This window comes from Epinephelus fuscoguttatus, linkage group LG20, assembly GCF_011397635.1.
Source record: "Epinephelus fuscoguttatus linkage group LG20, E.fuscoguttatus.final_Chr_v1".
Taxonomy (NCBI): domain Eukaryota; kingdom Metazoa; phylum Chordata; class Actinopteri; order Perciformes; family Serranidae; genus Epinephelus; species Epinephelus fuscoguttatus.
In genome coordinates, this window is record NC_064771.1 from 18441385 (window position 1) to 18455650 (window position 14266).

Genomic DNA, 14266 nt, shown 5'->3' on the forward strand with positions numbered 1-14266 from the left:
CATTTATTGATCTCATATTGTCTCTAACGAAGGCCAAAATGTGCACAGCAACAAACTAGTCAAGGCTTGTTGTTTATAGTCGAGCCCATTTCTAGAAAACATGCAGCCTCTGCTGGCTGGTTAAGAGGAATGAAGAGTCGGCAGTCAATGACGGTATAAAACAGTCAATAAAATGTATTTTTAAATAATTATGAATCACTGCACCCACGAGCAGAGGTCCTTCAGCATACAGTCATAAATGTGCACACAAAAAAAAATACACTGATTAGTCCAGTAGTTTGTGAGATTAGCTGCAGATAACAGGAACACACAAACACATACGAAACACATGATCCCCTCCAGGCCGACATGGGGCTGAGATGATGAAGTTTGTGTTACATTAGAATGAGCCAATAAAAAAAATTAAGTGCAATGCAAAATATGTTTCAACAAAGACAAACTTATGCTCCAAAACAACAGTGTTGTGAGACTTTGACAACATAAACTCGGTTACAGTTATCATGATGTTAGACATAGGTGTATGCTTTGTACAATTATTTAAAAGACGAACATAACCCAATGGAGGAAGAAGAAATTTAGAAAACAGTGCAAAACTGCTATGGAGCTGCTATGTGCTGCAGGAACACTGTCACTAAGATGACAATGAATGTAAGCTCATTTGGAACAGTTGATGCTGTGGAAGCGTTAGTTGGAGCTGCTGTGGCTGTCGCATTTGGAGCTGCAGTGGCTGTCGCATTTGGAGCTGCTGTGGCTGTCGCATTTGGAGCTGCAGTGGCTGCATTTGAGCTGCGACACACAAAGCTGTCGTCTTGGTCGGTGCCACTGGAGCTGAATGTCACAAAGCTAACATTTGACCCCGCCACTTGTTCCATGATCCAAGCCTGGAATTCGGAGACTCTGGCATAGACATCAGGGAAATTACCCAGGGCGCATGGTTCTCCAAAACTGGTAATGCCAGCCTGGACCCACTGAGAGTCTTGTTTGCATTGCAGAGGTCCACCAGAGTCTCCCTGAAAAAAGACACAAAACATGATCAGTTAATTAACACTGCTGGTAAAATACACAGAATAAGGCTGGAGTAGTTTTGCCTCAGTGCAAAGTGCATTCTGACTAATAACATTTTGATAGCAGAATATAAAAGTTTGCATTATGGTGCTGAAATAGGTACAGAGTGGTGTAAGATGAGAGGGAAGACAGCTACTAAAGATGTTACATAATGCATTATTATTCTTACTTGACACACTCCTTTGTTTTGTTTCCCTGCACAAATCATTGCGTCAGTGATGTTTAGAAATGGTAGGAAGAGGCAACTGCACTGATTTTCTCCCACGAGAGGAACCTCAACCTCCTGCAGTGAGTCAAAGGCTACAAAGGGCTCTGTGGGAGAGAGACAATGAAATCAGAGGACATGGTGTTTATTTTCCCTGTTTTACACAGTTTTAAGGATATTTCATTTCAGTAGTGGTGGTGATGACTTCTTTTCCTCCATAAATTAAGCTTGTTGATGTCTGCCTCTATGTGTCAGCCCTGTGGTCTGCTGACCTGTCCAAGATGTGTCCCACCTGTTGCCCAATGTTAGCTGTACAGGCTATAGCACCCCTGTACCATTCATCCCATTTTCATCCAGGGCTGGGTCGCAGGGGCACCAGGCCAAGCAAAGCATGCCAGACGTCCCTCTCCCCAGCAACGCTTTCTAGCTCCTCCTGGAGAACCCCAAGCTGTTCCCAGGCCAAATGAGATATGTAATCCCTCCAGCGTGTTCTGCATCTGCCCCGGGGCCTCCTACCAGTGGGACGTGCCTGGAACACCTCTAACGGGAGGCGCCCAGGAGGCATCCTGATCAGATGCCCGAACCACTTCAACTGACCCTTTTCGACACAAAGGAGCAGTGGCTCTACTCTGAGCTCCCTCCGGATGTTTGCGCTCCTTACCCTGTCTCTAAAGCTGAGCCCAGCCACCCCATGGAGAAAACTCATTTTGGCTGCTTGTATCCACAGTCTCATTCTTTGGTCACTACCCAGAGCTCATGACCATAGATGAGGGTTGGTAGATGGACCGGTTAATCAAAAGCTTTGCCTTCCGGCTCAGCTCCCTCTTCAGCACGACGGTCCGGTGCAGCGCCCGCATCACTGCAGAGGCCACAATAAACCGCCAATTCATCTCACGCTCCAGTCTATCCTCACTCATGAACAAAACCCTGAGATAATTGAACTCCTTTGCTTGAGGCAATAACTCTCTCCCAACCCAGAGGGGACAATCCACCGGTTTCCGGCAGAGAACCCCTGTACCATGACCATCAATTTGTGACAGTGCACCTTGTAACTGTCAGGAAAAAAGACTAGAGTGTCCAGCCATGCTAGAGGCTCTGTAAGGTGTACGAGGGGCTAAATGCCAGTGTCAATATGCTAGCCTGCTCACAATGACAATGCCAACATGTTGATTATAGATAAATAATATTACCTAGACACCAGATCCCAAGATGGCGCCTTTTCTTTCCAATGGAGTTGTGCGCAATAGTGTTTCTCCTGCTGGCCCCGCCTGTAAGTTCCCACTGGGCTCATAGACTTTACATTGTGATGATGTCACAGATTTTTAAATTGCTTTTCTTGGCTGAAGGAAAGTTTTACAAATATAAACCTCGATTGATAAAAAATAAAATCCATAACAGAAAGAGTCACAGTTGCCCTTGTTTTCAGTTCAAGGTGTCCTGTCAACAGTTTTGCAGACACATCTTAGGGCGCATTCACACCAGGATAGTCTGGGGAACTCGGTTCAATTGGGTGTGGAATGCCGAAAAATTTCACACCTTCATTTGGTTCGGTTCACTTTCACACTGAACTTTTTAAAGCGGTCCATTTGCATTTCCCACTGTAAGCACACCACACCAGGGTTCACTTGTAAGTGAACCGAAACCTCCAGTTTTCAAGTGGACCAGGGTTTGCTCATTTGGTCCACACCAGAGTTCGAAAGAGCATTCACACCACTCCAAACAAACCGAACTATCCATGGATGCGGACCAGGATTTGTTTTAAGCGGACCAAATAGCGCCAGTGTGAATGCGTCCTTATATAATCATCGCTGCAATACTGTGAGTGGCCGCTGGGAAAAAGTCTCTTCAAGGAAGAGCATGGTTGCCATCTTGGGTAATCACCTGTGGCTGTGGCTCAGGTGGTAGAGCGGTTGTTTACTCATTAGAAGTTTAGTGGTTTGATCCCTGACCCTTGCAGTCCAGATGTCAAAGGGTCTTTAGACAAGATACTGAACCAAATTGTTCCCGAGCCATTGGTGTGAGGGTCTATGCATGGTAGCCTTGGCCAACAGTGTGTGTGTGTGTGTGTGTGTGTGTGTATGAATGGGTGAATGGTGCCTGTGTTGTAAAGGGCTTTGAGTGGTCGCTCAAGCCCCTTTCCCACTGCACAAAAAAACCCACTAACATCTTGGTTTTTAATTTAATGGGAAAGGTTTTAATCAGCACACACCCAGGTCTAATTACTCTGCAGTAGTCACAGGTATTTATGGCCTCCAGCTCCAATTGGCATTGGTGGGAAGACAATACATTAAGCTCCTTTACCGGCGAGATGCAATGACAGGCTGTCACAAAATACCGTCCATCTCCGACCAACCAGCACTCAAACACCATTCACATTAAGTCTGCACTGAGTTTGAAAGAGAGACTGAATAAGTATATTAAAAGAAGTAACCACCGTTAAGTTTTTACTGACCTGTTCTCCGGCCTTATACACACACACACACACACACACACACACACACCGCAAGGCACACTGGTCTGCTGCAGAGCCATGTACACAGCTCTGGTCATCTAGCAATAGGAAAGGAGTCTATAGCCTATTTCTAGCGGGTTGAGCAGTGTGTAAAAATAAAACTGCATACACAGGCTAATTCTGGTGGAAAAGGGTATAAGACTAGAAAAGCAATATATAAATGCAGTCACAGCATGCCAGTACTCACCATCCGCTCCTAGTCTGCCCCAGCCAGTGGCCCAGCAGGGGGTGGAGTTATGAAACTGGCTGGAGTTACTTGCCAAGCAGACAGGTCTGATGTAGTCAGTGAAATTGAGAGGGCTGCTGAGCTTCATCAGGGCAATGTCATTGTTTAACAGCGGGTTGTTGTAGTCAGGATGGACGATAATCTGGGAAATAGTGCTGTTCACCTCGTTAACATTAGGGCCAGACTGAGTCTCTCGTCCAAAGTAGAGTGTCCAATTACCAGTTGACTTTCTGGATAAAAGAATAAATAAAGACTTATAATAGAAAACGTATTAGATATGAACAAATGTATGATTCCTCTTCCTTAATGGTGTGATCATACATGATTCTTTATGACTGGTAAATACTTTATGAAGCTGAGCAACTGTGACAGGCCTCTGATCTGATCTGGTACAGAGTGTGATAAGGTAACAGATGCAGGTGCTATAAGTTTCTCTTACGTTACGATACAGTGGGCTGCAGTGAGCACCCACTGGTCACTGATGAGGGTCCCTCCACAGATGTGAGACCAGAGGCTTTAAGTGCAAGCTGACCTGCCAGGGCCATGATCCAGCTGTGGCGTTCTCACCGCCCACTATCCTTGTGTTGAGAGGTGCCATCCCACAATCTGACACAGCAAAATCAACAGTGAGTCAGTACATTCACAGTAAAGTGAGGCTGAATCATGTGTAGGGTTAAAAATGTATTTATAACTGTACTGGCAGTGCATCTCTGAAATATATGAAATGTGACTGTGCTTACCCTGAGCCTTTGACCCTGTAGGGAAGAGAGATTAAGAATAGTTTAATTACATCTGCACACCTCCATGTTGTTATAACCAACGAATCTTTCCACTGATAGTAGTATTAGTAGTGAAGTAGATGTGAGTAACTACAGATACACGGTGGCACCAGAGTTCCACCTGCTTCTTCAACTCCTTCTGATGTGAATCGAATTTAATTTTGTTACAATTACTTAGTCATATCAAATGGCTTTAGATATTATCAAAGTGGCCAGAGACTCGTGCACATCAATACAGTTCGACTCCATGTGGAGCTTTTTTGAATCTCTGCCATGCAAATGAAATAAAGCTGTTCTTTAACATGGAAGATGTGTTTTACTATTACACTTCATTGTACAGTTAGATTATTCCATAAGAGTACACTTGTGCTAATGAGTTTGGCTTTAATAAATAACCACGAAAATACACAGATTTGTCTTTCTCGAGTAAAACTGAGAACAGTTTCCTGCAAACGGTGAATGAATGTTTTAAAATGTTACAGGGCAGTTTCATATTGGGTAATTCATTTCAGGTGTATTTGTTTGTCATTTAGGTGTGCAGCATGGTCCATTGCAGGTTTTTTCTTTTACAGTTATGGAATGTTCAATTTCACAGTATAAACAAGGAAGTTTGACCCCTGACAGTATCGAAGGTCTGGCCTCAGACATTGTTTTGTTGCTGGAACAGGTGTGTTGACAGGTGATACTGTGAACACTACCTCAGTATTGTGCCAACCAACAGGAAGAGTACTGCTGCCAGAGTACAGTTACAGTACAATTTGGTGTCACAGGTGGAAATTTTGCACCTTTACCTGAAGTCTCCATACATACCTCCTGGACAGTGGCACATTTGTGTTTTTGAAATTAATGTCATGATGGCCTTTGCCACAGATATTGGACCCTCTGCAGGCAATTTTATGCCTCCAGCTGGTCGGTTATCAGGTTGTTCGGGCCATTCACCCAGCAGGCCATCCCATTCTCGTGACCACAATATCTCAAAGACGCCTTGAGGGATCCACTTGGACTCATTAATGTACTGATTAGATTTTGGTAGTCAAAGGTCAAGGCCACTGTGGCCTTACATCCCTCTTGTTCTCATGAGCGTAATACTGAATTTCTTTAAATGTGGTACAAACGTTCACTTGGACTCAACAATTAACTGATAAGAATGTGGTGATCAAAGCTCAAGGTCACTGTGACCTCACAAAACCCGTTTTTGGCCAAAACTCAAGAATTCATATGCTAATTATGATAGAATTTAACAGAAATATCTAATAGGACGTAGAGATGACGTTTATCTCCCAAAGGTCAAAAGTCAGTTTCACTGTGACATCTCACTGTTCCATCCATGATCTGTCCATGTGATATTTATGGACAGGATCTCGGGGTGCAGCCAGGGGAAGGAAGGGGTCCAGTTTGAGGACCTCAGAATTGCATCTCTGCTTTTTGCAGATGATGTGGTTCTGTTGGCCTCAACACGCCATGACCTCCAGCATGCACTGGGTCAGTTCGCAGCTGAGTGTGAAGCAGTTGTGATGAGAGTCAGCACCTCCAAATCTGAGAGACCACAGATACAAGGGGCTGAAATGAGTTTCCTCTGTGGGGTGGCTGGGCTCAGCTATAGAGATAGGGTAAGGAGCTCGGACATCTGGAGGGAGGTCCGAGTAAAGCCGCTGCTCAAAAGGGGTCAGTTGAGGTGGTTGAGCATCTGATCAGGATGCCTCTTGGGCGCCTCCCATTGGAGGTGTTTCGGGCACATTCCACTGGTAGGAGGCCCTGGGATAGACAAAGAACACACATACATATCTCGTCTGGCCAGGAAACACCTTGGGGTCCCCCAGGAGGAGCTGGAAAGCGTTGCTGGGGAGAGGGCCGTCTGGGGTGCTTTGCTTGGCTTGCTGCCCCTGTGACCCGGCCCCGGATAAGCGGATGAAAATGGAATGGATGGAGGAATCTTACTTTTCTGCAAAAAAACACTTTTCTGGACCTTATTTAACATATCTTAGGAACAGAAGGGAAGACATTTGGTCAAATACTGAATTGGTGACACTTATCTTGGGTGCCCACCTTGAAACTGTTGAATAAATCAGGGGTGTCAAACATATGGCCCGGGGGCCAGACCTGGCCCACTTAAGGGTCCACTGGATGACTTTGCACACCTAATATTGATGTGCTTGTGAAGACTAAGGGGTGTCAGGTTTCAGGAGCAAGTTAAACAACACGGAGACTGTCTCACGGCATGCTTTCATTCATTGTGCACTCTATATAAACTGCATGGATGTGTGACGTGCACTGAATAAAGCCAGTTATGAGGAGAAAGTGTCAGCCTCGATTCATGTCATTTCATCTCATCCAATTCTCCAAACATATTGACTGACCCAATGAGTGAGTGAGTCCACTTATATTGTCATGTTGGCCCTTGGGAATGAGGAGGCTGATTATGATTTTTTTTAATCTAGTTTGTCTGTTATGTGTCACACTGGCATGCTGCCAGGTATGTGTGCCACATCACCATTTCTTAATTTCATTCATTGTTTGTGATGCACGATTCTGATCACTGATCTCCTGTGTTCTTTGTTCAGCGAATGTTGATTGCACAACTTGTTTCCAGTCTTTCAACATTGTACTGCAACCATTGTTTACCAATGGAACCGTTCCATACTGTCCCCATTTTTGGTCACACCTCTGTTGGGGTACCTAGCACACAGATCTGGTACTAAAAGGTGGAGCTGTGAACACTGCAGTCCATTGGTCAATAGAGGACGGTCACTCTGCTCAGGGCTAAGTTGTGGCTGGTTTTGAGGCTCATGTAACCACTGTTCATACCGTGGAGAGTTTTATTAGTAAACTGTAATTATAAAATGAAAGGATGTTTTGCTGCCTCTTACAGCAGCTGCAGTCGGAGAAAAAAATAACTTACTTCACTGGGTCGACTTCCAGCAATTTTTAAGGTGGAACATTTACTTGTAATGTTACTCAATGCATGAGTTGACGAAATGAATCCATCAACACACCTTAAATTTCACTGTGACAACTTTGACCATTACTTTAGTTTTTATACGACATACACTCTTAGTAATGAGTGGATCTTCAAGCGTTTATATACATTAATTTAGGCATACAGTATATCCCAAGCATCATCTTCACTCAAAAAAACTGTTGTGGAGCATTGTTCCTGTGGGTTTCAGCAACACTAAACCCCTGAGCTTGCCTGAGAAGGACTAAACGCACAATCCCAAAATTCTTCAATATCCCATGGAGAGAGACTGTCACTGCAGCCTGTTTTATTTTGTTCTGAAAATGTCAGCATGCAGCCTCGTTCTGTGGACGATAAACGAGGTGCAGACTTCCATCTGTGTCACTGGCAATGAGGAAATACAGTGAGTGCTGGACGGAGCAGTGAGTGACAACAACCCCGCTCACATTTAAGAGAACTGTTTGCGGTGGAAACACCAGGGTCTAGGCACCATGTCTGAAGGGTTACTGTTGGTTCCAAAGGTACCATACTGAAAGTGTTTGGTGAAAACGGGGCTTCAGTGAAAGAAAGGTACCCAAAATATCTATTCAAAATTTGGAAAAAAAAAACAAAAAACATTGAGTATCTGATGGTTTCCAATATGAATATAGTGTTTTTTGGCAGTAACTGTGAGCAGTATTAATATCTGTTGGTAGTTAAACAGAAAACTTCTTGTCTTGTTAGAATATTTAAAGAGTACCAATAATTAATCTGGTTTGTAGTCTTCCTGGAACACCATAGAAAACCATCTAAGTACTTCAGCCAATATTTACACAGAACAGGATAAAACCAGAGCAAATAAGAATGTAATTTCCCAGCTGTTTATATTCAGTAATGGTGATACTGATTTATAGATATGCTCATTTGATTTTTAAATAGGCCCTGACCTTTTCCAGATTACATTCAAGTAGATTTTTAGTTTTAGCTGAGTCATAATGAAGTAATCACTGAACACAAGGACTGACTTGTGTTAATAATGCCATGTTTTTTACTGCTGCAATGATGCTTTTTTTTGTGTGGAAACTGTCAGTGAAATCAATCTTCCTGTTATAATATTACAAATGAAATGTGTTTTAGTTATGTAAAATCATTAATTGATACCTCTGTACAATGCAACAGCCACACAGTAATATTTAGATATGTTTTTAACTATCAGAGAAATAGACATCTCAACATAATACAATTTAGCATATCCTTAAAAACAACCATAAAGTTGGATCAAAATCTCTCTACAGTGTTAAACAAAACTAAATCTAAGCTTAAAAAGAGATGATTTATTGGTTGAAGTAGAGAATAAACTGGTAAGTCAGTGTCAAAGCTCACCTTGCCCAGTGAGGACAGCACACATCAGGAGTATCCACACAGTCCAGTCTGCCATCATGTGCTGTCACTGACGTTTTGCCTCCAGTAAGCGCAGAGAGTCCTTCTGATGAACTCCTCAGGCACTCAAGCCTTTTTAAACACAGCAGCCTCTCCCTGCTCAAACTCGTCTTTCTAGATATTTTTATCAAATTGACTCCATCAAGGTGAGGCCCAAAGGTTATGACTTACAACATCTATTACTTAGTCTCTAAACCTTATTATGTGGACACTAGTGTAAAGTCTGACTTCATGACTGCATGACTTTAAAAATGCAATAGTGTAATGCAGGGCAGGAATTTCACGAGGGCCACGAGGGCCATGGCTCTCGTGGCCCTTCTCATTTGGCCCTGTGCCCTTGAAAAAAATATCTGCCCGAGGGCCACAGTGGCCTTGATGCCCTACCCGCACTGCCCCAGGTAATTTTGCGGTTTTTCTCCTCTGCCTCTTTCCTGTCAACACGGCTTTGACGGCTGTGTCGATTGAGAAATAGAATGTAGAATGTGTGTGACATTCTGGACTCTTATTGAGCAACTTCAAATGAGACGATGCCTACATCACCAGTGGAGGGTTTGATTCAAGCCTGGCATGAAGCGCTCGGACGGGCTGTAAGGACAGTTTGACACCAATTTATCACCGGCCAACCAGGAGACTTCATCAAACGCCCGGGCAGGGATCGGTACCGAGACCCAGTATTAAACAACCCAAGGCAAGTTTAATCAACACCATAATAACAGTAAGCTCCGCCATTATCGGCGTCACTTTTTAAAGTTTCGGTTTCATGTATCGTCATTGTGCAGGGGTGGGGCCGTGGTGCAGATGAAGGGAATATAACTTCAAGATGACTCTAGTTAACGACAGCTACACTTGTTACTGTGAGTAAGTGCAATAAAACCTCTGTCAGCCAAGCCAATACTTTATCAATTCATGTGATCAGCATGTAGAATATTTCAATCTGCTCTGTCCACAGTCTCTCATTCACCGCTATTATGATTTATGATCGCGGTCAACACAAACACATTGCGCTCGCGGTGCTAACAGCAAAGTGTTTTAGACTTAAAACTACAATGAAAGCTGTCTGTGTGTAGGCTAACACTTTATCTGAACATGTACCTGAGGCAGCCGACCTGCAGACAGTGAGCGTCCTCAGTAGAGGAGGGACAGAGAGCAGGATGAATGACTGATACTGACGTTTGTCTTCATGCTGAGATAACGTGACTTTCTTCACTCAGTATTGTGATTCAGGAGGAATATTTATATTCCAGTGAGATATTATTGGGTTTTAAATAGCGACTTTGTTGTTGTAAACATGACTGCTGCTGCCATGGACTGTATATCCTGTGTAACTGACCTAAGGAAAGCATCAGGAGGTGAGGTGTGTGCATGTGTGTGTGTGGAAGAGAGGAGAGAGGGAGATGCTGGTAGAGAGATAGTGTGTGTTGTTAGATACTGTTAATGTCACTTATTATGCGTCTGTGCACTGATAGCTCTTTTTAGTCTGTTGTATGCAAAAAAAAAAAGTGGTTGCTCGCTGCTAAAAATGTGGCCCGTCGACATTATTTTGAAATGTGGCCCAGTTGAAATAGTAACTTAATTGAATAGCCCTGCTGTAGTTTGTTCGTTTGTAGCTATCTAACAACACATCAAAAATAGGCTAATTGTAAGCCGGTCTTGTTCAGTGAATCAGTTTATCATGTACACTCAAAAAATATTTAGGCCTAATATGTAAGATAGTTTGCTTATAAATACATGAATCTGGTTGTTCTGTATTTAAAACACATTGGGTTTATTAGTGCTATTAAATAAATCACATTATTACTTAGTACATTACAGTAGTTATACATAGTTAGTCCTTAGATTCATTATGAACGTAGACTTAAAATGATTGTTTTATTTTATGGCCTTGCTGCCCTGGCTTTTGGCCTTTGTGCCCTCAAAAAATTGGCAACACAAAAGGCCGAGTGGCCTTGCCCCTAAAATGATGAAATTCCAGGCCTGGTGGAATTAATAGAGTTTATATGAGGCTTATTTTCTGTCTTACATAACTATTAACCAGCTAGCAGATAAAGTGGCCAGACTTTATTCTCCTTGATGAGTGTGACACACATGTACATTTATTTTGACTTCTGCTCTCCACATCTTCCACCAAAGGTCCAGTGATGTTTGATTTGGTTTCTTAAAGCCCCTGAAGGCGTGTGGTTTCTCTCCAGTGTTCTGCTGTTCTGCTCATAGTTTATTCTCATGATTATATTTGGCATGAAGAATCTGAATCTTCAAATTTTGGCAGCCTCAAAGACTTAGACAGCTACCCATTGCAAAAAGTAACCATTGTTCTTAAATGCTGAAGAACTTTTGAACTGCCAATCCAATCTATGTGCTTTAAAAAGTCACGTAAAGTGGAGAATCTTAACTTTTCAGTGGTATCACAAATGTCCTGTTTGGACATTCAGAGGCTCTGTAGTGAACGAGAATACCCCATCACATTCTGAAGCATTGATTCGTCAAGGGAACCCAAGTAGTTAATCGCTCTGAAAAGCAGTGGTTGTGAATGCTTAGTTCCGATTGGTTCAAAATTTTGCTGTGGTGGTCCAAGACATCATCCTCTCCACCAATCAGCATTAGGGTCTTTGTTATCAGTGACATATTCTGGAGGCCTTCTGGAAACACAGGGTGCGTTGTGAATCGCATACAGATGTAGTAGAACATCCTGGTATTTTTAGCATACTATGTATTGGGTCATACTAAATCTTGTTCTGGCATACCATATGGTATTGGTAGTATGGGTATTGGAATGCACAGTGACTCTCCAGGCTGGACGCACACAGGTAACACAAGAGACGCATGTTCAGTGAGTGCTGTATATCGACAAATGCTTGTTCTGACTTTACCCATAGATGTGATTTGATGTAATTCAGCTGTAGAGAGGCACATTAAGTTAGTGTGAGAAAAGCAAGCCAAAGGCATGGACTCTGCAGGGATGGGAGAGGTGGATGGCGAGGGTTGAGAAGTCAAGGGAAGTAGGAATAAGAACAGTATTTGGGGGTGGGTGTGGAGATGATAACCAAGCTTTGAATAAACTGCAGGAAGTAAGACCAGGTCAGGGACAAACTGACTAAAGTGAAGACATTATGGGGAGTTTAGAGCGGGGCTAAATATCAGTCAGATGAGGTGAGGGAGGTGGCTAAGGCAGTTTAGAGCTACCTGGGCTTTCGAGGGCTGGAACCAGCTGAGGTGCATTCATATGTGATTTAATCACAAGCATAATGTGCCCAATAAAATTTCACATAGGTCTAACTGGGTGTAGGCCTATATTTTATCTACAAGTGCACGTCACATAGCCTACTGAGCAAGCCGCCTGTTTAATGAAACTGTCGGCAAAGCAGCAATGATTGTGCTAAGTGGCTAATGGGCATGTAGCTACTTACATGTTTCAGATGATATGTCATGTGTGTAGTTGTCGATTGATAGGCAAATATTTGCCTGCAGAGTTTACATGTCAGCTTGGGTTCGTCCCTCACCTTCTCAAAATGATCCCATACTTTGGATTTCCTGCCCGACATGATATTAACTAGCCTGTGGAATAACTGCCAGTTAGTGTGAGGTCGGGCACTGGGGGCTACTCTTGTGCCTTTTCTGTGCCAGCTTCCAAGAGCTCGGCAGCAGGTTGCGTCTGAGGTTGCTAAGCAACCTTAACAAGCATCGTATAGCCTATTTGCCTGAAATGCTGAACGCAGAGCTGATCTTCTTCAAGGTGCTGTTTATAAGCCTGTAGGCCCCTTGTCTGTGGGACAGATATAAAGCTCTGGGGCAGTTGTTGAGGAGTTTCTAGATAAGCATAGACTCTCAATTATGAATGACGGTTGCGCAAACTGTTTTCAGATGGGCTGTGTCACAGTGTCTGCATTAATCTGACCATTGCCTCAGGTGAGTGGGTGAGATGTGGTGAGTGGGATCTTCTCGTACCGATGTAGAGTGTTTATTTCCTGTGAAAACGGAAGTGTATCTTGAAAGAAGATGTAGCATGTAACAGGCAGAACTCGACACGGCATCCCAGAACATCAACAACCAACACACCCAGGGTACCTTGCATGTCGGATGTGTACGTGGAAAGTCCGTGACCAAACGTACATATGTGACAAGGTTGTAGTGAGAATGTGTTGTTTCCTTCCATCCACAAGATGTCCTCTAACTTTCCCTCTTTTCTCCACCACCTGATTGCCACACTCCTCTACACACCTGCCTCCACTCCCCTCATCCGCTCTGCTCGGCTCCCCGCCCACCTCCTTACCTGCTTCCCCCAGTCAGTCACCTGCTTCCCATTATCCTCTGATTAGATCCAGCTCCACGTACCGGCCCAAATCCTCTTTACCTCCGTCAGGTTGTCATTTTGCAGTGTGTTTTTACGTCTGCTCATTACCTGTCTGTTATTTTTCTACACATCATCGACCTATCTGTTACCTGTCTGCCGGACCTACTGCCATTTGGACTCTGATGCCTCTAAGCTTTCAAAATAAATGGCTGGATTTATCCTTCTGCCTCCTCAGCTGGCGCCCAATTGGGTCCAGTCACTTGTTGCCAATGTTCTACCCTGTAACAGTGTGGACCAACCAATAATGGACCCAACAGAGGTTTTAACCAAGCAAGAACTGCATGAAACAACCTTCAGCTTCCATTCCAGCCAGCTATCGACAAGTCTTCGACAGCTTGACTTCACTGTGTAACCCAGCCCGCTAATGTCTTCAAACTTAGCACAACTTTGAGTCATGGATGAACTGATTCAAATTCAGTGGTCGAAGGACAAGGTTACTGTGACCTCAAAAAAATGCTTTTGGCCAAAAGTTATATGCTAATTATGACAAAATTTCACACAAATGCCTAATAGGATATAATGAAATGATTATGTTCAAAGGTCAACATCACTGTGACACTGTATTTCTCTGCAAAAAAACTTTCTTGACGTTATTTAGTGTCATATTTCAGCAACAGAGGGGGAGACGTTTTGTCACATACTGTCTGTTGGTATTAATCACAGATAATAGCGTATGCAATCAATACAATTTATTTCACCTTGCTGTGCCCCAAGAGTTAAGTGATTTCCACATCTCCATCGTGGGACAGTAAATGC

General features: G+C 43.4%; 1 pseudogene; it reads right to left on the reverse strand.

Annotated features, from left to right (window-relative positions):
• Positions 1 to 156: 156 nt before the first annotated feature.
• On the reverse strand, positions 157 to 9347 carry LOC125880916 (chymotrypsin-like protease CTRL-1; annotated as a pseudogene).
• Between the last annotated feature and the right edge of the window lie 4919 nt (positions 9348 to 14266).